Below are 27,648 nucleotides of genomic sequence, written 5' to 3'. Positions count from 1 at the left end.
AGGTTTCTGCATGTCTTAAATTCATATAAAAGGTTTTGTGTTCTAGCTTTTACTATTTTTTACTTTTTTTTTTTTTTTTTAAACTCAGCACTATGTTCTTATGGTCAACCTATTTACCTTGCTCTGTTTACCTAGACATCAGTGCCACCTTATCTTTTCCTCTAACTCCATGCACAGGACTGTAAGGCACATCCTGTATGTGCCCTCACGGACCTGCGGGAGGAGTTGCTGGGACATATGTCCAGGAACAGGGTACACGGATCACGGGAAGGTATATGTACTCAGACATACAGGCTGAGGCAGATCCTCCTCCAGAATGGCTGTGCTGGAACCTACGCTCCTAGTCTCTCTGTTTTCTGTGGTTTCAAAGATATGTGTATAAATGTCTAGAGAAAGGACCAAAAGGATATATACACCCCACTGGTGGCACTGGGAACACATACAAGTGGACCAGGAGGAAGAGGATGGTCAGAGGGTACCTCGAGCCTTGCTGGTCATGATTTGATATAAGGAGGATGTCTTTGTGTGTAACTTGTCGTTATAAGTTACTGTTTAAAAAAAAGGTCTGGAAACCTGACCTTTACGTAAAGTTTATTGTTGTATTCTATGAACATGTTTGGAATTGTGAATGCGTGGATGAAGATTAGTCATGGCACATGGGATGAGGTCTTTTGCAGCTCGGTGCTTTTTGAGACCCGCTCTGAATAGTTATCCTAGTACTACCTGTAAACCCTCTTTAGACATTTAATCCAGGCCCCACACGTCAGGTGGCTCAGAGAGGTGAAGTGATTTTCCCAAGGGCACAGGGTCAAGACGGTTGGCCAGGTTTGCTGTGGAGAGGTGGTGTTGGGGAGATGAGCCGGAGTAGAAGACTTCTCTCTGGAGGGCTAATGTTTTGAAAATCAAGGTTTGGGAGGAATTCAGTGCTGCCTTCCTGCAGGTGAGGTGGGGAGGGAACATTCTCAAGAACAGTGAGTTTCAGTAACTTCCTTGTCCAAACACTTAACTGAATGAATGTATTAGTTTGGCCTGTTTACTAAGCACAGGGTATTAAGATACCATTTTCCTTATGAGTGCTTCTCTGTAGAGTGAAGGTGTGTGGCCTTCACGTCGGGACTCAAGCTTCCTTCTTTTCACCTCTTCTGAAGTGGGAGAAACAAGGCTTCTGGATGACTGAAGAGACACTTTTTAAAGGGACCATTCTGGTTCTTCTGGGATATTATTTTCAACTGAGACGCTTCATACTTTCTCAGGAGCCCAAACGCATTGCGAGCAATTGGTCACCTTTTACGTGCAGTTACCTTCAAGGATTTCTCCAGTGCCTGCCCTGTCACCTTCACCCACACCCTGATCATGGTGCATAACTTGGTTTATAACAGAACCAGTGAATGTTTATGTCTGAATTTTACTTTCAGAACCAGGAATAGGAATATTGGCATGAATGCACTGTGCAGAAAGAGGAGGTGTTTGCACACAGCCACAAAGATAGGTGCTTTTCTCCTCTTGCCTGGTGGTAATACTGGTTTCCTCTGATGAGCTACCTGGGGACAGAAGACAGCATGTTGTGGATGGTGCTTTATGAGGTAGACATATGTTTACTGCTTACAACTAAGTAAAATGAAAAAGAATATATTGGAAGGCAGATGCAGATAGAAAGTCACATCTTTTAAGACAGGAGTGTTTCCTACCACTACCTATTACCCAGAACTCACTGGTTTGGAGGTTAAAGGAACAAGGCATGGTTGAGAAGGCAGAACTACCAGCTTCTCTGTTCTTCCCAGGGTTGGTGAACTCTGTGTAAACTAGAACAGAAATGACCCTTATGAACAGGTACACATGTGTGGTAAGTACCTGATGGGTGTGTGCTGACCAATAAATACTGCTGCTTCCTCCTTCTGACTCATATAGTTGAAATGAAGGCTAGTCCCTCTGATTGCTGTGTATACTTCTGTTGAGCAGGGGAGTTGAGCAATCCTGCTATATTAAGTAACAGTCTTGAGACAAAATAGGTGCAATGGGAGAGATAACAGTTGTGCTTTGCCTCCTGGGTGAATTTAAGTTAAAACCTTCTTATTATCTAGACTTAGAGCTACTGAATAATCTTTTGCCCAGAATATTGAAGATGCAAGATTTTTAAGTTAGCTTGAGAGGAACTGAACAGTTTGTTCAGTGGGATTAGATGACCATAGAGAGAACGGGCTGATTAATTACCTTTCCTTTTTAACTATATAATGCCTGCTCATGCTTGAGATTTTGATAAGCACATTTTTGCTTTACTTCAGAGAAAGACCAGTGGAATAATAATTAAATTATATAGCATTTTATGTAGATTGCCTTTCAGATGAAAAGAAAACCTTCGCTGATGTTCCCACAGAAAACAAAAAGGAGATGAAAGATTTTTTCCGAGTGCCGATTTCCGTTATTCAAAGTGCGACAGTTTGCTTAACTGGTAGATAAATAAATGGGAGTGTGTGTCTTGATGTTTCTATGCAGCTTGTATGATCTGGGAACTGGTAATGAAATTTGCAACACGCCTAAGATAGAAAATTATATGAAACCACAATATATATTTTCTTTCATAGCTATTCTCTGATCCAGCATGTGTGGGCCCCTTTCAAGAAGGGGAGGGAAAAAGGGTGATAAATGAACTTTGAAGTGAACTTTTGATATTTGCATTACAATTTTGTGGGTTTAAGCTTTTAATTTTTATAATTGTGGGCGATATTTGTGAAGTTTCCAGTATGTTCTGAGTAGTGTTATGACCCTTAAAAAATGTAGCACATTTATCTGCCTATTTTATCTGCTCTTTTGAGTTCAGACCTGGCATACCCTTGCAGCATGGTGGTTTGGGGGGGGGATTGGGATTTTTTTCAATTACATTAGTTTCTTATGGTAGGAGAAAAGTTATATATCTAAATAGACATTCAGCTTCATGATTGAGTCTTATTCCCCGCCCCCCAAAATGGTTTTTTGGTAGTCTCTTGATAATTTCCATCATTCTTTTAAAAGTCTAACTTACTAAAATTCATTTGATTTTTTTGCTTAAGACTTTGATCACCATCAATGAAAATTTATCAAAACTGCTTCAGTGCAGTTTCTTCATTCATGCCTGGGGATGCAAAGGAAAGGAGCAGAACCTAAGATTTGGGGGGTTAACCAAAACAGAAGGTAGGTAGGCTTCTCTGGGGTACGGTGGAAGACGGTGGAACATTTGGTTTTAGACAGATTTTTGGTGCCCTTGGGATGTCCACTGAGCTTGTTCTCTCAGGTAAGCTGGGCGTTGGCCTGGTAGCAGACAATCCCCAAATCATAGAAGCTTAATACAACAAAAGCGTACTTCTTGTTCTCAGAGTCTTTGGTGAGTCTGGGAGATGCTCCAGGTCAGCTGTCTTTCCTGCAGCAACTCAGTGATCCAGGCTGCTTCAATCTTGTGGCTCTGTCATCTGATTGCCGCAGGAGGGGAGGGGCTTCGGGAGCTTTCCTCTGCCTCAGCCATGAAGAGTGACTCACTGCCCACATTTCATTGGTCCTGCCATTCACGTGGCCTTGCCTATTGCAAGGTAATGCAGCGCTGTTGTGTTTAGGAAGGAGATACTGGTGAGCCCTCGTAAAGTCTGTCACGTGTGTCTAATTGAGGACGGGGTCTCAGAGGAGAGATTGGAACTAGACATAAGGATTTGAGAGAAGTCATTGTGTGCACTCAGAGGTGTAGCTTTCCATGATGGTTTCTCTGCACGTAGCTTTCTTCATAACCTAGACTGTATTATGCTGCCCTAGAAAAATATAAAGGTAGCTGTTGCCACTGTCAAGGAAGTCAGGAAGGTTCTGTTGGTCCTTTGTTGATTCCTGTGCTGTGTTTACATTGTCTGCCTCCAAAAGTGTACTTGCACCTTGTCGATTGATCCAGTTGGGTGGTGTGAACTTGTAGGTTAGCGGGTCCTTAAATCTTTTTTTTTTTTTTGCGGTACCCGGGCCTCTCACCGTTGTGGCCTCTCCCGTTGCGGATCACAGGCTCCGGACGCGCAGGCTCAGCGGCCATGGCTCACGGGCCCAGCTGCTCCGCGGCGTGTGGGATCTTCCCGGACCGAGGCACGAACCCGTGTCCCCTGCCTCGGCAGGCAGTCAACCAGTGCGCCACCAGGGAAGCCCAAGGGTCCTTAAATCTTGATGACAACAATTTGTCTTGGCCAGAGCTTAGGTGGTGAGTGGGTGAAAATGCTTATTATTATTCTCAATGGGATTAGGAGAGAGTTTGTGTGTACTCTTATGCATATTAAACATTATGAGGACACTGGCTTTCTACTATCTTTTTTCCCAAGAATGTTCATCACTTGCCCTTGACATTGGAACATATGATCATACTTCTGCCACTAAACCCAAAACGTCCACAGAGAAGGGACCTACTGGGTCAGAGGATGAGCCAGTTTTGGTGGGTGTTTACTGCTCTGATTCTTCGTCTCTGATCTTGCCTTTCCCACCCCTTTTTCTTTCTTCTCAGCAAGTCTTCCTCTTTAATCTTCCCGCCATGGTCTTTGGGAGCAGGCAGACGTACAGTTAGAGCTTGTTCCTGTGACCAGCTGTTTGACATTGGGCAAAATTTACTCTTCAGTCCTCAGTGTTCTTATCTGTAACATGGGGCTAAATGGCTGCCTCATGAGCTTTTTAGTGTTTAGAGATGTATGCAAAATACTACAGCACCTGGCGCATTTATTTGCTCAATAAATGTTAGCTATGTTTAGAATTATCGCCATTTCCCATATTTCAAGGCACTCATGAATAATTCCTTCATGAAAGCTTACTTTGTCATTTCACCAGGTCGTGGATATTATTTACTCCATTGATCTGCCAAAGCGCCTGAGATCTCCGCTAACATTTTGTTTTTTTCTTTATGTGTATGTGCACTCATACTGAGACAACATCCTGTTGGGGCAGTGAGTATCCTGCAAGTAATGGGTGCTCAATTAAAGGTTAAATTGGCCCAAAATGAGACAGAAGGGGAGAGTTGCTTCCCTAGTTAGCATATATATAGTAGAGAGATAGATATACACACACCCACACCCACACACACACATATGTGTGTATATGTATGTGATTCTCACTGTTAATGTAACTGAAACTTTAACGTGACAAAAAGGGGGAAAACAAAAGAAATAATGAAAATGCTGCAAATGGCATAAGCAGTAATCATAAAGCAGCAGTTCACGACTGCTCAGAGGAGAGCTTAATACGACCTTGGTCATTTATATCGCCAGGAAGGTGGCTTTCATTTCTCTGCTCAGCTGCTTGCAAGGCTCACAGCTTTCTGACTGGTTCTGCCTATGGTAAGTTGTACCTGTTGAGGCAAAAGAGGGGTGTTAAATGAGTCTCTCCTGGGGGCTTCCCTGGTGGCGCAGTGGTTGAGAGTCTGCCTGCCGATGCAGGGGACGCGGGTTCGTGCCCTGGCCCGGGAAGATCCTACACGCCGCGGAGCGGCTAGGCCCGTGAGCCATGGCCGCTGAGCCTGTGCGTCCGGAGCCTGTGATCTGCAACGGGAGAGGCCACAACAGTGAGAGGCCCGCGTACCGCAAAAAAAAAAAAAAAAGTCTCTCCTGAAGTTGGAGACTCATTAAGTGAGTGGATTTACCCACTGTTATGCTCGTATTGTAGACCCAACTTGTGTCAGTGGAGTTGGTTTCCTTTCCTCTTAGAGGGGCCTCATTGGTCTTCCTGCCTCTGCCTCCAGGTCATCAGAAGAAGCTTGGAGATGTGTGTGAGTTCCCCCACCACTCCTTCAATACCTCGGATTGATCGCCGTCTTTGAATGCTAGATCCTCCAAGATGTCCTTAAGAAAGCTCTTGTTTTCTCATTCGTTTATTCTCTTCGATAAGTGAGTGGAATGTTGGGGGTCTGCCTTATAGTCTGTAACACCATAAAATGTGAAAGAATGTAGAGAGACCGTAGTGTTCGGAGGCAAGTACTCTCATTTTACAGTTAGGGGTCATGTGCTTTGCTCAAAGTCCCCCAGGGAATTGAGAGTTTTGATTTTCGACTTTTTGCTACAGCACTCGGCTCATCAGGTGTCTCTTTGTGCTTGTGCCAGGAAGTAGGTATTGTACTGTATGCACCCGACAGAGAAACATGGGTAAACATGTCCCCTGTGGGATTTTTGGAGACCAAAGAAGGCCCCTGTGAGGACATTGCTGTCCTGTGTGTTGTGATTGGGATTGTGCTATGCATTGGTGTCGAACCAGATGGATGTGATGGGGTTGATAGAATTATATAAATTTACAAATCTGCTTAAAAGGAACCGACTGCTAAAACACACTTCCTCGTTTCTTGCCTTAATTGTCAACAGTAGGGCTTTTATAGGATTGTCCTCTACTGAGTTGCTTGTTCAGAGATCTGCTACTAAGGGAGTTGAATGTATATATTAAAAAACCCATTACAGTAAAACTTATTATAGTCCATATAATTCTCAATAGTTATTTATTTATTTATTTATAATTTATTTATGTATTTTTGGTTGCGTTGGGTCTTCGTTGCTGCACATGGGCTTTCTCTAGTTGTGGCGAGCGCGGGCTGCTCTTTGTTATGGTGCGTGGGCTTCTCATTGCGGTGGCTTCTCTTGTTGCGGAGCGCGGGCTCCAGGCGTGCGCGCTTCAGTAGTTGTGGCGTGCGGGCTCAGTAGTTGTGGCTCATGGGCTCTAGAACGCAGGCTCAGTAGTTGTGGTGCACGGGCTTAGTGGCTCAGCAGCATGTGGGAACTTCCTGGACCAGGGCTCGAACCCGTGTCCCCTGCATTGGCAGGCGGATTCTTAACCACTGCGCCACCACGGAAGTCCCTTAATAGTAAGTAATTTAAATTTGGCTTCAGAGAGTTTATTTTTTTAAACTTTAATATTATAAAGTACATTTTTATTACAAAACAATGCACGCTCCTTGAAGAAAAATTGGAAAATGTAGAAAAGCACAAAGAAGAAGATATGTCACCCGTAATCCTGTGGCCAAAAGAGGAAGCAATATTTTGGTGTTTACTGTATATTCATAAAATTGGAATTACATTGTACATATTTTATAACCTGTTATATTAAATATAGTATTAATTTCCCCTTGTCATTACATATTATTCTAAGATCGATGTAGGGTTATTTAAAAATTGCTTTCAACATTTTCTCAGGAAACATTTTCAAACATGCAGCCAAGTTGGAAGAAACATGCAGCAAACCTGGAAGAAATTTACAGCGAATACCCATATGTTCATCACCTATATTTTACCATTAATACTTTACCATACTTATTTCATCACTTATCCATCTATCCACCCCCTCTTTTCATCCATCAATCCATCTTACTGCATTTTCCCTGCATTTCAAAGTAAATTTCAGTGCAGTGTATTGCTTTTAACCAAGCTAGTTAACCTTCATAATTGTTTTTGGTTTATACCAATATTCAAAGGAATTTGTATTCTCTGAGCACATACAGAGGAAGGCCCAGAAAACTTGCCAAGAGAATTTTGTTGGGTGTAGTGAGAGAGGACATCCAGGGACCTAAAATTTGCCTTGGAACAGGGTGTGTGTCATTAGCATCTGAGGTGGCAAATAAAGAACCAGGAAGAACGATCTCCTCACTCATCTGCTTTTATGCCTAAAGCTGAGTTCAGCGCGGGGACAAGGAAAATCTTTAGAGGGGCCAATACTTCTTTCCCTTGCGGTTCTCAATGCTGTCAGAGCCCCCAGTACTTGGTAAATAGTGCAGGTGGATTGACTTGTTGGGAGGAAAAGCACTTCTGCTCCAGTTGGGGCAGTTGACTCCCAGCTGCCCTGTGGCCCTGGGAATGTGCTTTCCTGCTTTCTTCTGCCTAGGGCTCCCTGGGCAGGAGGTTGAGGCCCTGTTGCTCTGCTCTGTAACTGCACTCTCGCTTCTGCTGGGGACAGATTTCCTGCCAGTTTAGGTGGCTTCCTGTTTGAGTGAGAGGTTATTTCTTCTGTTTTGGCGATGGTGGTGGAATGTTGAGGGCCGGCGTGGGCCGACGACCTTCGTGGCCACAGAAAACACCTCTGGCTCGTATCTCTCCGATGCCTGCTTTTAAAGCTGTATATCCTAAGGGGCAAGACTGGGTGTAGCCACCTTGCTCTGTGTACAGTTCCCAGCATACAGCACCTTGTGTGTTTAGCCCCTTAATAAATGCTGATAGCCAAGGAGCCTGTCCCTGTTAAACCCTCCAGAATCCCTGTAGTTCGTTCTACTCTGCTAGCACGTGGTACCCGCTCACGAGCATTTTAAGAACACGCATTGGTTCTACCAAGCTTGTCACCTTTTCTTGTGTTTGCAAGTGGCTGTAGGCCCCGGAGAGAGCAGGCTCTGTGCCTCTTCCTTCCCCTTCTTTCCCGTGTTTCACATTCCAGGGTGTTCAGTCTTGGTGTCACGTCAGCGTCACTGAAAACTATAAGAAGCCTCAGTCCTGCCATTGGTGACGGCTCTCACCTGTTTTTTCTCATAAACCCAACTGCCTTCCTGGGAACTGGGGTCTGTGGAGCCCTGACTTGACATAACTAGGCTGCACAAGGCCATTCCCCTTCCCTTATTTTTGTCTTCATCTCTTCCTTATTCTTGTTTTCCTGAGGGCAATGGCTTCTTAGCCGTCTCAGGCACATCATCTGGTTTCTGAATTATCCAGGTTCCTTGATTTTTCCCTCAGGCGATTTCAGTTCTCATTGTCTGGGTTGGCTGGGACCTTGATTGTTGGAAAGAATGTCTAGTTTCCCTTGCGCCCCACCTGCTTTCTCTCCCCTCTAATTCAGGGAGATTTGGACCTCTGGAACATTTGTCAGTGTCTTCAGAGATCTTTGGTTGTCCCAGCTGGGGAGGGCTGAGAGAATGCTACTGACCTCTCATGGATAGAGGTCAGGGATGCTGCTAAACATCTTACGCCGTCTAGGGATCAGCCCTTACAAGAAAGAATTATCTGATCTAAGATGCCCATAGTTCCGAGGCTGAGAAACCCTGCCCTAGATTTAAAGGTGCTTTTTGGGAAAATCTTTGCATCGACGGCATTATATGACCTCCATGCCAATATTACACCATCCCCTATCAGAAAGTTCATCTGTACATCCAGCCTAAGTCTCTTTTTTTTTTTGGCGGTACGTGGGCCTCTCACTGCTGTGGCCTCTCCCGTTGCAGAGCACAGGCTCCGGACGCGCAGTTCTCAGCGGCCACGGCTCACGGACCCAGCCGCTCCGCGGCACGTGGGATCTTCCCGGACCGGAGCACGAACCTGTGTCCCCTGCATCGGCAGGCGGACTCTCAACCACTGCGCCACCAGGGAAGCCCAGCCTAAGTCTCTTATGCTTCAGTTAGTTGCTCTGAAGTGGAGATGAAAATGTGTGCTCACCATCTCCTGAGTATGATCATACTCTCCCAAGCTGATCTCAGTTAACTTTTAAAATTTATTCTCTTATAGCTTCTTTTCTACCTCTCTTTTTAATCTCTTGAGATGTTTTCCAAATTTTTCAGGTATTAATATTATGTCTCAAATTGAAGTGACCCAATCCAGAGGCAGCATTCTAGCAGTTTGGCCAATACCGCGTGCGACGAAAGTGGTTATCTTTGGGGTGGAACTGGTCGAGGTGGGAGGGAAAATCATGACCAACCATGTAAATGACGGCTAGGGGAGCAAGAAAACAGCTACTTCTCCTGCTCATTAGAGGGAGTCCTTTTCCACATCAGGGAGACCTGGGTAGAAATCTTTACCCTGCCACGTGCAAAAAGTGGACCACAGGCCTCAGTTTTCTGAGCCATAAAATGGGGATGAAACACTAAAGAGGGTTGTTGGGAGTGTAAAGTGAACGGGACGATGTCTGTACGAATGATCATTGGCTCTTTGGGGTAAGTAGGGACTTGGTGTTTTAATTAACTGCGTCCATGGTTTTCGTTGGAGAAGATACTCAAAATTGGGAAATCTACAGAGGTAGTTTGAGTTTGATGGTGGTTTTCAAACTTTATTGTGCAGAAGAGTTCCCAGGGTGCTTGTTCAAGCATGCAGGTCCTCAGGCTACAGCCCCAGAGATTCTATTTGGAAAGTTTGGCCGAGTCTGGGCATTTGCTTTTTTTCACAGTAACCCAGGTGGTTCTGATGCAGGTGGTGCACAGGTAACACTTGGTGAAATCCTGGCTAGTGGCTACCAGGTGAGCGTGAATGAGGAACCCCCGCCTTCTCAGGAAGCCTGGCTCCAGCTAGTTGGTTTCTGTTTCTCTGGGGCCATTGACAGAGAATAATGTTTTAGAGCTGTTTCAAGCAGGACAGAACTGTTCTTTGTTCTTGCTTTTAATGGTAACTGGAGGTATCTTTTTTAATTTTATGGAGGTATCTTTTTATTGGATGGTCTCCTCGAACGTTATTTTGACTCAGAGTCCTGAGTCTTGCGGGAACTAGCTCAGGAACCCGGGCTGGGGAAATCTCCTTGACCGTTGGCTGATGGAATTGTGATCTGGGGTGGGGAAGGGGCACATTGGAGGGAGGTGGTGCTTATCCTTAGTGGGGGTTTTGGAAGGCTTTGGGGAAAAAGAAATGAGCCGTGGACGGGATTCCCCCCGGCTCCAAACTGCATTCATTTAGGAATGGGATGAAAATGATCACGTTCCATCCATTTGCAAATTGTTCGTATCTAGTTTATCTTTCCTTTTATTGAGTTATGCCTGGCAATCTAGAATACTGACCACATTAGTATTTTAAAAAGTTTCTTTTTGCAGCTGAGGTTTGAGGGGTGGGAGGATGGCTCACTGAGGCCTGATGACCAGAGTTGCTAAGTCCTGAAATGAGTGTTTGTGATTTCCTGACTTAAGGACAAAATAAACATCCAAGGCTTGCCCAGGAATATATTTTAGTGCTTCCCCTGTGCTGCAGCTTCGGGTCTGCGTGTGTTCTCAGATCTCTTTCTGTGGCATGTATTTTACCCACACTTTCTGTCAGGCACAGATTCTGGCTGCCAGCTAAGGTCCGGCCTCTGCAATGTAGGCTGCAATTCCAAAATATTTAAAAAGAAAACCTTGGAAGGAATTTTCATCATTTATTTAATAAATGAAAGTGCTAGGTAGAAATCAAAAGTCAACCAGGGAGTGTAGCTGGAAAATGTAAACCATGTGAGATGTGCCTTTAAAGTTTAAAACCTTCTTGGAATCCCCTCCTCTCCTTCCCTCAAGAACTCCCTTTAAAGTCCTGTCTGTTGAATTTAATGAGTTTGAAGCTGTGAATATGATTCTTACATGAAAAGTGTATAAACCAAAGAGTCAGGTTGCTTTGGTTGATATTTTTCAGTCCTGCATATAAGATGTTTGTTAAATATGTCCTAGTTTCTCTGAGTTAATAGAAGATTGTTTTGTTTGATAATGTTGGGTCCCTGAGCCCATGGCACGTGGACATTTCTGTGGATTTTATCATAATAAAACCAAATAGAGGACATATTATTTGTAAACTGGTACAGAAATAAAAGGTGAATGTTTAATGGTTAAAGGGTAGTGAAAAATGAGAAAGAAGGATTTGCTTAACTGAATAGTTTTTTTCCATTCCAAGTTTAACTAGTAGTATCCTTTAAATACATTTGTTTTAGAGTCAGGAATGAGGTTAGATAGTAGTTGGGTGTGCCTGCTTTTTGTAGATTTAAAGTGTGCTGATCTCTAAGACTAATGGTGTGGCATTTAATATTTCCATGGATTTTTTTTTTTTTTTTTTTGGTCTCGTAAGTCATTGCCTTTTCCCACTTCTTAAATATTTTGATATGGTTTTTGATGTGTTTTGATAAAAGCATGGGAATGTTACTTTAAAGTTGAAGAGAGAAACAAAGGTGAATGGAAAATAAACATTATTTTGCTGGCCATATTTGGTCATTTTGGTTCTGGCTGGAGAATGTGAGGAATTGTAATACAGGTCAGATACCATCATGAAACATAATAGGACATCCGGATACTCTTAAAGCCCAGACATTTCCAAGGCCCTGCTGACAGCTTAATTATTTCAAGCAATATTTGATATGGCTGAATACCAGTTGTCCAAAGAATCTGGACATCCTTTTGGAGTCATTGTCCAGTGTGAGCCCTGGCAGAAGATGTGAAAGTCTGCATGGACATAATGTTGAGATGCAGGGTTCCCATTTCCCTTTTCCCTTTACAAAGGGAATCAGCATAAAGTGGCGCTTCTCCACCAGTGACTTTGAAATATGATACAGTTTGCAAAACTGAACAACTTGCTCAGTTTTCTAGGATGGAGTTCAGGTTCTCCCAGGATGGGATCTGATGCCTAGATAGCCATCTCTTTTTCTCCTTCAGACATTCTTCTGAAATGATCGGCCTCGTGAGTTAAGGATGGTGCATAAAAAGGTGGAAGAGGTGTCCCACTGTGGTCTGTGTGGCTGGTGGGAGTCTTCACAGAGGCTGCTGCTGGCCTCCTTTTAAAGCTGAGAACAAACTTCAGTGGTGTAAGCCTCTTGTCTGCTGAAGGGTATAACCCCTTTAAGGATCAGGGTATCAAAGGATATGGGATTTTTCTTTTAAGCATTTCCTGAAGCTAAAGCCGTGGAAGCCCCGCCCTGCACCCCTGTGATACTTTTAGCATTGCCTAAAATACGATGCCACAGTGGAGAATCTGGAGGACAGCTGGGAAGCTGGCGATCTCTTGAGCATGTTCCACTTTTTTTTAGTCACTCCTCAAGGAGTTAGGAAGCCTTAAAGGGAAGGCACAGCACAGTATTCTCGCTATATATAACATTTATCTCTATGTGTACTTTTTTAATTTTTAAAAAAATTTTTTAGTTTTTATTTTGTTATTGGAGTAGAATTGCTTTACAATGGTGTGTTAGTTTCTGCTGTGCAACGAAGGGAATCAGCTATACATATACATGTGTATAGTTCAAAGTTACCCGCACATGTTTAAATGTAAACTATTTTAATGTAGTACTATTCTTAAAACATTCAGAGAGTTGCCTCCTGCAGCATTTCATCTGTGGACTCTTACCTGTAAGTACTCAGCCACCTAGTGAAAGCTAAGACTTCGGCGAAAATTACAGTGCAGAGAGCGTGATGTCTCCTCCAAGTCCATATTCCGTTCGCTTATTTAAAAAAAAGAAAGCACACTCTATGGTGCAGGTTCAGCTAATTTCCTGCTGGGTTGGTGAGTTATTCTTGTATCCTAGGTAAATAATCCTTGAATGAAATTGATGTATTTCTTTTTACTCACTTGGTTTGGCAAATCATTGACAGACAAATGATTTTATGAGCAATTTAATGAGTTACCAAATAGAGCAATTTTATAAGAGCCGTGAAGCTTATGCATTTGGCATTGTTTTAGCGTTTATTTGGCATTGTTTTAGCGTTTATGCGCCAAAGGTGGGTTATCCCTTTGAAATTGTTAGATAAAACAGAGAGAAAGGAGAATTCAAATGCCCACTTTTAGGGTTAAAGGCAATAGTTTATGGTTTAGTAACGTGTCGGGATATTGTGTTACAACTAATATAATTATAAACATTTTAGAAACGTGAAAAATGTTTATGATCTAATTCACAGTGCATTAGCAGAATACAGAGCTATAATTACTGTGACTGTATATGTGAGTGCATATAAATGTGTGTGTATGTATGAATAAGGATTAGAATGTAATATGCAGCTATGAAAATAGCTGTATTTGGGTAGTGGGATTTAAGAAAAATTATTTAAAACATTCTTTGTCCTTGTTGTTTAGTGTGGTTTAATTTTAAGGAAGGGAGGAAAAAAGCTTTCATTTGACTGGTTTATTTCTTTTAAGACTCCGAAAGTAAGAGTGGGATGGAAAAAATACCTTCAAATACTAAGTATTTATATTTCTTCTTTTGGTTTTATAAAGTCTTCTTCATAGGAGTCAGCATCCACAAATACCCATTTGTAAGAGATGACCGAACAATTTGTTTTTTTCCCAGAACTATCTCTTGAATATGTACAAACACATCCCCCTCCCTTGCTGGCCTCTTCTCACTTAGTAAATGGGAGATGGCAGCAATTTGGTTTTTACATCTCCTTCCCCTGCATCCTCAGCCTTCTTTGCTCTTCCTGTTGGAGGTTGATTGAGCAATGCCTGGTAGCTCAAGCCTTTTAAATGTCATCTGGAGCAAGTAGAATTTATTCTGGTGGACAGACCAGTCCTGGTGGACAAGTTTTGGGAAGGGTGAAGAGAGAATCAAGGCTATTCGTTACAAAATTCAGTGATGATTATAGTAGAGGCGATACATATTTAGCTTTAGTACCTCAGTATTTTCCCCCCAGGTAATTTCCAATCCATCAGCTCTCATCCTTGCCCAGATTATCATTAATTTGTGCCCAACACATTTATGGCAGCTCCCTAACCAATCTTGCTGCATCTACTCTTTCTCCACATACAACCATACCTCCATAGAGCAGCCAGAGTGAGCTTGATAAAATATGAACCAGATCATCGAATTCTTCTTTTCAAAATACTCCAAAGCACTTATTTTGGTCCACAAGTCTCTCTCCATATGGTCCCTGCCTACCTGTCTGACCATCCCTTTTTCCATCTGCCTTCTTAGTCAACAAGTTCTGGCTGCGCTGCCTTTGTCTGTGTCCCTTGAGCTCTCCAAACTCATCCCTGACTCAGGCCCTTTACACGAGCTGCTCCTCGTCTTGGCACGCTCTGCCCACAGATCTTTGTATGGTGGCTTCTTCTCATCCACCCGATGTCAACACCTTAGCGAAGGCTTCCTTGACTGTCACAGCTCCGGGACTCTCCCCACCATTCAGTATCACGCATGTCTGTTTTATTTTTTTCACAGCACTTATCGCAAAATAAAATTATTCCTAGATTTAAAAAAATCTAGCCCCCACCTCCATTAAAATGTAAACTCTAGGAAGGCAGGCACTTTTTGCTCTCTGCCTCCAGAACTTTAAATACAGGAAGCTCAGTAGACTCTGTTGAATGAAAAAACAAGTACATATTCTCTGTCCTTATATGATTATATGACCTGTAAATAGAAGTTCTTTTCAGCTCCAAGATACTGTTATTCTTTGCATGTTGAAGGTGTTATTACAATTATTATACATGGTTAGTAGATCAGGCTTTTGGTTGCTGCCCGCCCCCCCCCCACACACACACACACATTGGTAATGGAGTTGTTATACGTATCTATCCATTTTGTTCTTACTGGGACGGGATGGGCTGAAGCAACAAAGTGAAGCTAGGTGACACATGAGGAGATGGAATCTGAAACTTGGGCTTTTTCAGGAGTTTGGTCCGCATACCATAGGCCACAGCCCAGAGCCTAGACCTGAAGGCCTGGCCAATATCACCAGCAGGTTTTTATTAAATTATGTGCAGGAGGGGTCATCTTGGTGGTGAACGAGGTGAATGAAGAGGGTAGGTAACTGTCTACTGAGAGCTTAGAGTTCAAGGTAGAAACGTTAGTTAACCAAAAACTTGACAGCAAATTAATAAAACTAAATTACTTCCTATCATTTGTCGAGTAAATGAAACAGAAAGGAAATAAAGAAGTTTATCTGTTAAAAGATCAATTTAACAGGTACTTATTAATCCAGTTCAGCCCAGCTGTTAAAAAAGGTAATCAATGAGTGACTACAAGACATTTTGAAACTCATGCCATCCTAAGCAGCTCTCCCTAGAATATACGTCTGCTTCCAGAGATATGGTCACAGATATGAGGATCTGGGCCTCATGCTGTAAGAAGGTTTCAGTTAAACAATATTAGTAATGATTCTTTTTCTTGAACTATCATACAAAGTAATCTGTATATGTTGAATTTAGACATCATATTGCTCTTGTAAAGACTAATTGTTTCATGTGAATGTGGCTAGGGGCCTGATATATATTGAATAAAAGCCTTTGCAGTGATCTGGCTGTTCACCTTTGTTTACTGAGTATCCTTAGTTGATTATAATATTTGAGGAATCATGTTTTCTGGATTAATAAATTTCCAGGTAACTGAAGCCCAACTTAATTTCAACCATAGTTGCTGGAAATAATTCTAAGTTTAATTACACTTTGTTTACTGAGGCAGGGAAGGAGAATCGTCCTTATCTTTCATTTGTGGTGAATTTCTGAAAATATACCTGAAAAGTAATAAACTTACATGTTAAGGGGAAGAGTGTTGAATCTTCATTTCTGAAGAGCTAAATACACATAAAATTCCTAAGTGTGGTTCCTTGGAGAGAGGGATTTGCTCCCAGGTTGGTCCCTCTGTTTTTTTTTTTTTAATTGAAGTATAGTTGATTTACAGTGTTGTGTTATTTTCAGGTGTACAGCAAAGTGATTCAGTTATATATGTATATGTATGTTTGTATATATATATATGTATATATATATGTGTGTGTGTGTGTATATATATTATTTTCCAGATTCTTTTCCCTTATAGATTAGAATATTGAGCATAGTTCCCTGTGCTATACAGTAGGTCCTTGTTGATTGATTATCTGTTTTACATATAGTAATGTATATATATTAATCCCAAACCCCTAATTTATCCCAGTGCCCTCACCCCCTACTTCCCCTTTGGTAACCATAAATTTGTTTGCTATGTCTCTGGGTCTGTTTCTGTTTTGTAAGTAAGTTCATTTGTATCTTTTTTTGTTTGTTTTAGATTCCACATATAAGCAATATCATATGATATTTGTCTTTGTCTGGTTTACCTCACTTAGTATGATAATCTCTAGGTCCATCCACGTTGCTGCAGATGACCTTATTTCATTCTTTTTCATGGCAGAGTAATATTTCGTCGTGTATATATGTACCACATCTTCTTTATCCATTCATCTGTCGATGGACATTTAGGTTGCTTCCATGTCTTGGCTGTTGTAAATAGTGCTGCAGTGAACATTGGGGTGCATGTGTCTTTTTGAATTAGAGTTCTCTCTGGATATATCAAGCTGGTCCCTTTATCCCTGACTCCCCAGTCATCTGCTTTCCCATGCCTCATACCTCCCTCCCCAGTCAGCCATAGGGGACTAGGAGGTGGGTCAGGCAGTTTCTAAACTTTCTACTCCCTTGTTAGGAGGTAAGTACCAGGAACCCTTGGGGGTGATTTGGGGAAGCTATATCCCCTGTGCTTTAGCAATTCAGAGAGGGGCCCATGGACCAGCTACATCATACGTGTCACGGGGGAGCCTGCAGAAACATAGAATCTCAGGCCCCACCCCAGACTTACTAATCAGCATCTACATTTTCACAGGATACCCAGATACATTATGCTATCTGCACATCTTCCAATTCCTATATGGTCCCAACACTTTGGCCGCCAGCTTTAAGACCATGGGAGGGAGAGTTCTGAATTCCTGCCAGGCCCCACCGATGGCAATGTGGGATCTTGCAGGAAGACCCACGAGGTAGGGCTGGCGGAGGCAGGGGCTGACAGCTTGTTGCTGCTCCCGTCGGGGCACTTCCTCCTCCTGCTCATACAGCCGTGATCTCAGGCCTGATGGGGTTACCAGGACAGTGCTTCCCCTGTGCCTCTTCTTTTCTTCTGTCGTTTCAGACTGCCTGCGGCATCATTCCCCTGCTGCTGGGTGAGAGTGAGGCAAGAGAGGGGTCGGGAACGCCCTTTCCCCTGTAGGGTTGCCTGTACTTCCTCTTGGAAGGTGTAGTTTGGGGGAGAACCTCAGGTTGCCAGGGAGACCAGATAAGCAGGAGTTTGATCATGAGTGAAGTCAGATCAGATGGAGAGATAGGGAGGGGTGGGCGGCATTAGCGGGATGGACTTCTTTCCTTCTGTCCTTGAGCTAGGAGAAGTTTTTTAGTTCCTTGCTGCTTCATGGATCTGGTAGCCAAGGATATTTAATTATCAGAGAAGTGGATCTGGAATAATGAATCATTTCCCTGCATAATTTTCTGTACACCCAGTCATTGTGGTGTAAGAGTTGGTTGTCAGTGCCGGCTACCAGGAGTAGGGTTTGATGGGGTGGAGTTGAGAAGAAGCTGGCAGAAGCTGAGGCTCGGGGGGAGCAGAGGTGATCTCAGGGACGGGGTTTTTCTGAAGCTTGTAGTAGGTCTAGTTCTAGTTTCCATCCGGGTGTCTGGGATAATCATAGTGTTGATAATATTCACAGTCAGAACATAATTAAACACTTAAGTGTCAGGCATGTTCCTTTATATTACTACATTTGCATATATCATCTCATTTAATATTTACAGCTATCCTGTGAGGTGGATACTGTTGCCATTCCCTTTTTGTAATTGAGGAAACTGAGGCACAAATGCCTGAGCAACTTGCCCAAGGTCGCATGGCTGCTGGGGCTGTCTGGTTCCAGGTTCCCATTCGTCATTACTACACGACCAGGAGGAAGTCGAGTGGGCTAGGCCTGGAAGTACAGAGTGAACATTTGGGGAGTGTTAGATGCTAAAAAGGGCTATGATAGAAATTGTGTTTGAAAATAGAGTGAAATGAGAATTAAATAAAAAAAAAAAAGAGAAAGCCTGGCCTTTGTTAGGGGGAGCTTGGAATAGGCCCCATCCTCCTATTGGAGCCGATGCACATCAAACTCCTTTGGCTCCTTATTAAGTGATTGTCTCTAAGCGCTAGACAGAGCTTTCTAGACTCGGCTTGTATATTGGGCTGGTACTCGGCAAACCACGTTCCTCCTTTGCCTGCTGTTCCCTGTTAAGCTCTGCTAATAGCGGGGTGCTGAGGGATTCCGGGAGGCTGGAGGAGGGAGAAAGGACACGCTTCATCCTGCTTGCTTACGGTTCTTATCAGCTTCCTTCCAGAAAGGGTCTTTCACTCTCTAGCAGCAGTTGGTTCCGGTCTGCAGCTTCTTTCTGCATCCTGGAACCAGCCTCCTGACAGCCCTCAGAGATGCCATCAGACGGCCTCCCAGCCCCATGTGGACCCTCACTGAGAGGCCCTCCTTGGAGCTCACGAGGTGTTAGCCCCTGCTCCTCGGACATCTGGGTCCCAGCTCTGTGGGTCTCCTCCTCTAAGCTGTCAAATTCTCATAACCCCAAGCCCCCTCTTTGATTCCCCCGGCTCTAGGGGACATAGCTGCTTCCTGCAGCTACTCTGTGTCACTCGTCTTTTCATTTCTCTAACGCCTGTGGAACAATTCTTTATACTAAATGGTATCTGTTACGAGACTTAGTGTAACTGGTTTTCCTGACTGACCGCTGGCTGATAAATTTTCCCCAGACCTGGTGCCCTGGCTGGGGAGGGGGCAGAGAAGCCGACACTCAGGATCTGTGGTTCTCAAATTTAAGGACATGGGGAAATCGCTGGAGAAGCGTATTAAAGATGCAGATTCCAGGCCTCTATTTGCAACAATTCTGATTCAGTAGGTTGGATATGGGCTCAAGAATCTGCTTTTTAAACAGTTACACACTTTACAGAAAATAGATAAACAACAAGGACCTACCATATAGCACAGGGAACTGTATTCAATATCTTTTAATAACCTGTAATGGAAAAGAATCTGAAAAATAATACATCTATATAACTGAATCACTTGGCTGTACACCTGAAACGTAAATCAACTGTGTACTTCAATAAAAAAAATAAAATAAAATCAGTTCATCATAAACAAAACAAGGAATCTGCTTTTTAAACAGACATCTTAGGTGTTTCTGAGATGAGTTCAGCTGTTAATTACTCTGTCTCGCAGGCTTTGAGAAAAATCTGCCCAAACCCAGGGCTTCTCATGGGGACTGTTTCTTAGATCTGAGGTGGTTGTCTTGGGGCTTAGAAACAGACTTGACTTATTTTTCTTAAACAGGCTTGGGGCTACAGATGTGCTAAGCTTAGACCAGGGGCCCCCAAAGTTGTACCCTGGTCCCTGGAGGCTGAACACCCAACCCTTGCTCAGCGCAGCAAGCTCTGATGCGGTCAGCTGGGAGAAAGGAGTTTTCTGCCCAGTCGTGTGTTGTCCACTTGGCAGGCCTTGCCGTCCAGTGAGGGGGATGCCTTTTTCTTATTCCTACAAAGACAACGTGCATGTGGCTGAGATGGGTAAGTGGGACTGACCTCGATGTGTAGATACTGGCTCTTCCTTTGGCATTTAGAGCCCTTCCCACTTCCCGGTGGCTTAAGGTTGGAGCAGGAAGGAGCTGGAGACCATCCCCATACCATGTTAAAATACCATATGAGAACCAGGGCACTCAGCGTCTTTTGGCCTTTGCCAGTGGGTGTATCTGTTTATCTGTGTGAATAGCAATGGACATTCCTTTGTGGAATGTTGGCTTCTATTTGGTTGATTTAATCAGTAAAATGAGTGGGTTTTGCTGGGAGGAGTTGCTACCCCCTCAGAGCAGAACAGGAAGTTTTTCAGTCTTGCCAGATCATGGGGTTTTGAGTTTACAGGGGGTGAGGACTTCAAAGTGACCTTTACTGAGTATAAAAATCCAGCTTGCTCTGTAGGGATGTGTCCCTCCTGCAGTCCTCCAGTCCAGGGCCTGGTGCAGTGTTTCCTAAGATGGATTTGGAGGATTGTCATCGGCTCCTGTCTGTCACATCTCCACGTTACCAGGTGTTTTATGTCACCTCTTTGTCATCAAGTGGAATCATTGAAGACCCTACTTTATTTTAGCCTGCCTCATTTTGCATGATTCCTGCACGCTGAGCAGTGGCCAGGGGATTCACTTTTGAAAAACTGAGGGTCCCGCAACCCATATTCTGGTGGAACATTGCTCTTCCCTCTGAGCTTTCCCGTGACACTTGATGACACCAGAATTGAAAGGGATGTTCTCCAAACCATAGTGCCTTCAGGCGGATGGCCTTGCAAGGCTTGTTCCTTGATGTTAACTGCCATGTCTACCAACAGCTACCTACTTACAGACACACACAGTGAGCATACTGAGTAAAAGTGCTCTGCCTCCTTGCCTCCAGCTTATATATATAGCCTATTGGGCTGAGACTCCTCTGTATCGACCCAGCTTTGAGCACAGCTACACCTCCCTTGTTTACCTTGTCAACCCAGGGAGAGGTTGATGGGAGTTTCATCCACTTAGCAAACAGTTATTGAGGACCTCCTGCGTTCCAGCAGGGGCCTCAGTGGAAGGGTTGGTTCTAGAGTCATAAGGCTGTGGAGACCAACTCGATGAGCATGTTACGTGCTGGCATGAGACTGGACTGAGTCCATAGGGGCAGAGAGGAAGTGACTAACTCTGCCTGGGGCTGTTAAAGAAGGCAGCATCTCAAGTGATTCATAGCCAGTCCCTGGGACTGGGTTGTCAAAGCCCCCCACCCCACCCAAATAGGATGATCTTTTTCTTAAACAATAAATACACATTCACGGACAGAGAGATCATATGTTTCACTCCAGCTTTTCTGTTGGTCAGCATTAGAACTCGAATCTTAGAATAACTATTCTGTTTCAGCTTTAAGGGATCTAACCTTGAAGTGAGCGCTCTTCAGAATACAGCTGTCCCCCTTATCCATGGGGGACGTGTTTTAAGACCCCCAGTAGATGCCTGAAACAGCAGATAGTACTGAACCCTACATATACTATGTTTTTTTTCCTGTACATACCTACCTGTGATGAGGCTTTGCCTGATCGCAAGCACTGCGATACCTTGACAGTTGATCTGATAACCTTAGATGGCTACTGAGTGACTTACAAGTGGGATACGCTGGACAAAGGGACGATTCACGTCCAGGATGGGATGGAGTGGGATTTCATCACACTACTCAGAATGGCACAGAATTTAAACCTTGCAAATTGTTTATTTCTGGAATTTTCCATGTAATGTTTTTCGATCACCGTTGACCTTGGGTAACTAAAATCACGGAAAGCGAAACCACAAAAAAGAGGGGACGACTGTAATTGTGAAATGTTTTTTAAACTGGCAAGTAATCGTATTTACAGAGTGACTCTTTTATCTACTGTGTATCATTAAGGAAACCAAAAATGTCTAGGAGTAAATCACAGTATCAATCACATTGAGTTAGATGGAAGTTAGAGTCTGATACTTAACAGCTTCTTGTCCCATACATACCACTCCTCTTTAACCAGGTACCTAGACTTTACCTGTATCCCTTAATAATAATTTTCTTTGTGTTAGATAATCCCAGTCCACTTTCTGAGTTTAGTAAGGGTAGTATAGAGCTGTGTTTAAAAATTTTAAAACATACTTAATTGTTGCTTTAGATGTAGCTTGAGGTCCAAGGTGAACATATGACATTCATTCCAGTTTGATTCCACACACCAGTTTCCCTCTATCTCCCTCACGATCAGAGCCCCGGGTGACTTTTTGTTTTTCTGTGGTATTATCAGATGGCTCTTGCTGAGTTACACACAAGCCTTGCTTTTCTTTGGTGAGGTTTGTGACCTCTAAAGGTTTTAACAAGCCAGGCTTTCCCAGGGAAGGTAGTTTATCCAGGTCAGTGGTGAAATACAAGTTCATTCACTGAGTGGCCATTTCTCTGCCTCACCCTGGTCTTTATGATTTTTTTATAGTAAGCTCTAAATCTGCTCCAACAACCCCAGAAGGAGGTTCTGGTCACTGGTTCTTTTGACCGAGGCAGAAGGACATAACTCAACCAGCTTGGCTGTTACACAAGCCAGGTTGCTTAGGAGGGTCACCTGTTTGTAGCTGCCGTGAGAAATGAGGCCTTGCTGTGCCCGGCCTGGTGTATCCTGACAGGCCAGCAGTAGCATCTGTTTTGTAAAAGAATCTGTCCAGAAAATTGCACATAACACCTGTCTCACTGTTTCTGTTCTTTGTGTTTGACTTGAGAGTTTACTGTGCCCGTGTTCCTTCCACATAGAATGCACCAAACGACCGAATAGCTCTGAAGGCTTTCTCTGTGTATGATGTAGCAGGATGCGGTGGATGGCCATGTGGTGACCTGCTGTAAATGAGTGTGGGCCCATGTCCTGAGTATATTCGCATATTATGTTGAACCACAGGAAATGTGACCATTTTTGATCTAGAAGAGTGACAGCTTCGTATGTGTAATCGAATAGATAATTTTAAATTTGTACCCTCAGGTAAGGAAGGGTTGAAGCCAACTAGCAGTCACCCAGGGAGGCAAATACGGCCTGTGGCGAGCTTTTTTTTTTTTTTAAATATATTTAAAAATTTTATTTGTTTTATTTATTTAATTTTGGCTGCATTGGATCTTCGTTGTGGTACACTGGCTTCTCATTGCAGTGGCTTCTCTTGTTGCAGAGCACGGGCTGTCGGCACACGGGCTTCAGTAGTTGTGGCGCATGGGCTTAGTTGCTCCACGGTATGTGGGATCTTCCCGGACTAGGGCTCGAATCCATGTCCCCTGCATTGGCAGGCGGATTCTTAACCACTGCGCCACCAGGGAAGCCCATGTGGCGAGCTTCTATGTGACTTACCATATTTTTATGTTTTTAAACATAAATTGCTAACCTTAATTTAGGAGCTCTCAAACAAAATTCTGGATTTTCAGCTTTTCTGCGAGAATCAGAATCTTGCCCTGGTAGGTCAGTGATGTCACGTGGCGCCAGTGGACTGAGGCAGAGTGGCAGCTGTGCCCCCATGGAGCTCACGTGTGTGTCCATTCACACCCTGGCCAGCTTGTGGTCCTCATGGGACCTGATTGGCCTCATGAGCTATGAGGTTGGACACATGACATAAATAGGGCACCTCGAGCAAGTTGGGTAAAGAGAGAATTGGAAGAAATCACCAGCTGGACCAAAGTCATCTGTTTTGTTTACTGCATACCAGCAGCCAGCACCTCTAAAAAGAAAGCCTGATAGAGCTCTGGACTCTATTCACTAAAAAAGGACAGCTATGCATAATTAAGGAGCTTTCTCAGGTGCTAAGAGATGCACAAACTCTTGTTAAAGTTTCGGCTTGGTGCTCTTCATTTAAGTAGCATATGATGACAGAATTTGCTTCCCCTGGCTACCATTCCTGTCACAGGCTAATTTAATACCTTTCCTGTTTACCTTTTCGCTTTTTAAATCCTGACATTTATGGGAAGGGGTTACTGAACAATCGACCAATTGTCCTAACTTTAACATGAAAGTTCTTGTCGACTAATACATATTTTAAGAGTTCCAGATGTTTATTGTTACAGTGTTTGTAATGTGGGGGGAACTGGGCATAAAAAAAGTACTCATCAATAAAAGAAGGGCGGAATAAATTGTGGTACATCAACACCGTGAAATACTATGTGGTGTTAACATGACAAATTGACAGGACACCAGCTGACCTGGAGGGATTTCCCTGAGGAGTAATTCTAGCTGAGATTTAATTAGTACTTCCTGTGTGCTAGGCACGGTTCCAAGGGCTTTCCATGTATTAACTCATTTGATCTTCACAGCTGCCCTGTGAACTCGGTGCTATTATTGACATCTTACAAGGGAAGAAACTGAGGCATGGAGACGTTAAGAAAGTTGTCCAAGGACAAGCAGTTAGTATGTAGCAGGGCTAGGATATGAACTCATGCAATCTGGATGAACAAAGACTTCTTAAAATCATTTTGTTTGGCTAGATATCAAAGTACATTTTCAGCGAGAAATGTAGCTATAGGATATTAATTCATAGCTGTTCCCGAATTCTCTGGGTTATTCTCTTATATCTTAGACTCTTGAGCTCATCATGCTGTATCAGACCTTAGAAATCATTTAGTCTTCTGGTTTCCCAGTTTAGCCCACCTCTTTCCCCGCTTTTAAACCAACGGAATCTTCCTGGTGTGCAAAATGAAACTTAGTCCTGACCTGGAGCTACTTTGCCTTCTCTCTTTTCCCCAGTACAAACTACAGATATAGTCCATCTCCTTCATGTTACAGATGGAGAAATGAGTCCCAGAGAGAGAGCCTAACATTTATTGAGTCGATGTTTTCCAGGGATGTGACACTCATTGTTATTAAGCCTTGAGGGTAGATTTTGTTATGCCCATTAAGGAAACGGAGGTGTAGGTAGAAATAGGGCCAGTGTCACAGAGGGAATCAGTATCAGGGTTGGATAGAATTCCTGTCCAACCTTCTTCTCAAGGGTCTTACTAACCTAAGACTTGAGAATTACAGAGGCCTTCCAGAGGCCCTTCAGTTGAATCTTGTCTCTTATTGCTGTTGGAATTAATTAGGAAGTTTTTGAGAACTTCTAACTTATATGGCATAATTTAGCATAGGTGATCGTGGGAGAGTGACTTCAGAACAGACAAGGAAAGCTTTTTGTATTAGCTTGGGCTGCCATAATAAAATACCTTAAGAATGGGTGCCTTCAACAACAGAAATTTATTTCTCACTGTTTTGGAGGCTGGGAAGTCCATATCAAGGTGCTGGCTGATCTGGCTTCTGATGAGAGCTTGCCTCCCTTCCCTTCCTGTCCTCAGCCACATAGTGAGGGGCTAGACTTGATGGTCTTTAAGGCTCCCTGCACCTCTAAAGTTGTTCTTGATCTCTCTTACAGTTGAAGGAAATCTTTGGATTCAAAATAGACTGTTCCAAATTGTCCAATGGGTGGTTAAATCCATTCATGCTGTGACAGTCACCTCAGGTCATAAAGCTTTCATATTTATTCTTTCTAGAGATGAGAAGCTGCCAGTTGTTCTTTAGTCAGCGGTAGTTATAAAGCAATAACAATCCTCTAGTTGTATGGCTCTAATAAAAGACTTTCCCCAACACTCCCTCCGCCTTTTAAATTAAAAAAATTAAAAAAATATATTAATTATTTTTTAAATTAAAAAAAGTTTTTTACAATTTTTAAAGGTTACTTTCTACTTACAGCTGCTACAAAATATTGGCTATATTCCCCATGTTGTACAGTACATCCTTGAGCCTATCTTCTTTTTTTTTTTTTTTTTGCGGTACACGGGCCTCTCACTGTTGTGGCCTCTCCCGTTGCGGAGCACAGGCTCCGGACGCGCAGGTTCAGCGGCCATGGCTCATGGGCCCAGCCGCTCCGTGGCACGTGGGATCTTCCCGGACCGGGACACGAACCCGTGTCCCCTGCATCGGCAGGCGGACGCTAAACCACTGCGCCACCAGGGAAGCCCTTGAGCCTATCTTATACCCGATAGATTGTATCTCCCACTCCTCCAGCCCTTTATTGTTCCTCCTCCTCTCCCCACTGGTAACCACTAGCTTGTTCTCTCTAACTGTGAGTCTGCTTCTTTTGTGATATATTTACTAGCTGTTGTATTTTTGAGATTCCACATGTAAGTGATATCATACAGTATTCGTCTTTCTCTGATTTATTTCACTTAGCATAAGGTCCTCCAAGTCCATCCGCGTTGCTAGCTGCAAATGGCAAAATTTCATTCTTTTTTGTGACTAATATTCCTGTGTGTGTGTGTGTGTGTGTGTGTGTGTGTATGTATGTATGTATGTATATCATATTCTCTTTATCCATTCATCTGTTGATGGACACTTAGGTTGCTTCCATATCTTGGCAGTTGCAAATAATGCTGCTGTGAACACTGGGGTGCCTGCATCTTTTCATATTAGTGTGTTTGTTGTTTTTGGATATATAACCAGGAGTGGAATTACTGGGTCATATGGTAGTTCTTTCTATTTATAGTGTTTTGACAAACCTCCATATTGTTTTCCACAGTGGCTACACCGATTTATATTCCCACCAACAGTGTACATGGGTTCTCTTTTCTCCACATCCTCACCAACATATGTTATTTGTGCTCTTTTTGGTGATAACCATTCTGACAGGTATGAGGTGTTATCTCATTTTGGTTTCGATTTGCATTTCCTTGATGATTAGCAGTGTTGTGCATCTTTTCATGTGCCTGTTGGCCACCTGCATGTCCTCTTTTCAAAAATGACTATTCAGTTCTTCTGCACATTTTTTAATCAGTTTGTTTTTTGATGTTGAGTTGTATGAGCTCTTTACATGTTTTGGATATTAATCCCTTACTGGACATATCATTTGCAAATATTTTCTCCCATTCAGTAGGTTGTCTTTTCATTTTATTTTTTTTTAACATTTTTATTGGAGTATAATTGCTTTACAATGGTGGGTTAGTTTCTGCTGTATAACAAAGTGAATCAGCTATACATATACATGTATCCCCATATCTCCTCCCTCTTGCGTCTCCCTCCCACCCTCCCTATCCCATCCCTCTAGGTGGATACAAAACACCTAGCTGATCTCCCTGTGCTAAGTAGCTGCTTCCCACTAGCTATCTATTTTACATTTGGTAGTGTATGTACGTTCATTGCCACTCTCTCACTTCGTCCCAGCTTACCCGTCCCCTTCCCCGTGTCCTCAAGTCCATTCTCTATGTCTGTGTCTTTATTCCTGTCCTGCCCCTAGGTTCTTCAGAACCTTTAAAGAAAATTTTTGTTTAGATTCCATATGTGTGTTAGCATACGGTATTTGTTTTTCTCTTTCTGACTTACTTCACTCTGTATGACAGTCTCTAGGTCCATCCACCTCACTACAAATAACTCAATTTTGTTTCTTTTCATGGCTGAGTAATATTCCATTGTATGTATGTACCACATCTTCTTTATCCGTTCATCTGTCGATGGACACTTAGGTTGCTTCCATGTCCTGGCTATTGTAAATAGTGCTGCAGTGAACATTTTGGTACATAACTCTTTCTGAAATATGGTTTTCTCAGGGTATATGCCCAGTCGTGGGATTGCTGGGTCATATGGTAGTTCTATTTTTAGTTTCTTAAGGAGCCTCCATACTGTTCTCCATAGTGGCTGTATCAATTTACATTCCAACCAGCAGTGCAAGAGGGTTCCCTTTTCTCCAC

At 43.1% G+C, this 27,648-nt stretch overlaps 1 protein-coding gene across 1 annotated transcript in view; it reads left to right on the top strand.

Moving 5' to 3' along the window:
- The window catches only part of STK39 (serine/threonine kinase 39), a 316,768-nt gene that overhangs the window by 33,391 nt on the left and 255,729 nt on the right, over nucleotides 1–27,648 (top strand). The window lies entirely within an intron of this gene.

The sequence above is a fragment of the Lipotes vexillifer genome, unplaced genomic scaffold, assembly GCF_000442215.2.
Source record: "Lipotes vexillifer unplaced genomic scaffold, Lipotes_vexillifer_v1.1 scaffold454, whole genome shotgun sequence".
Classification (NCBI taxonomy): Eukaryota; Metazoa; Chordata; class Mammalia; order Artiodactyla; family Lipotidae; genus Lipotes; species Lipotes vexillifer.
This window is presented reverse-complemented; position numbering and strand designations above follow the sequence as displayed.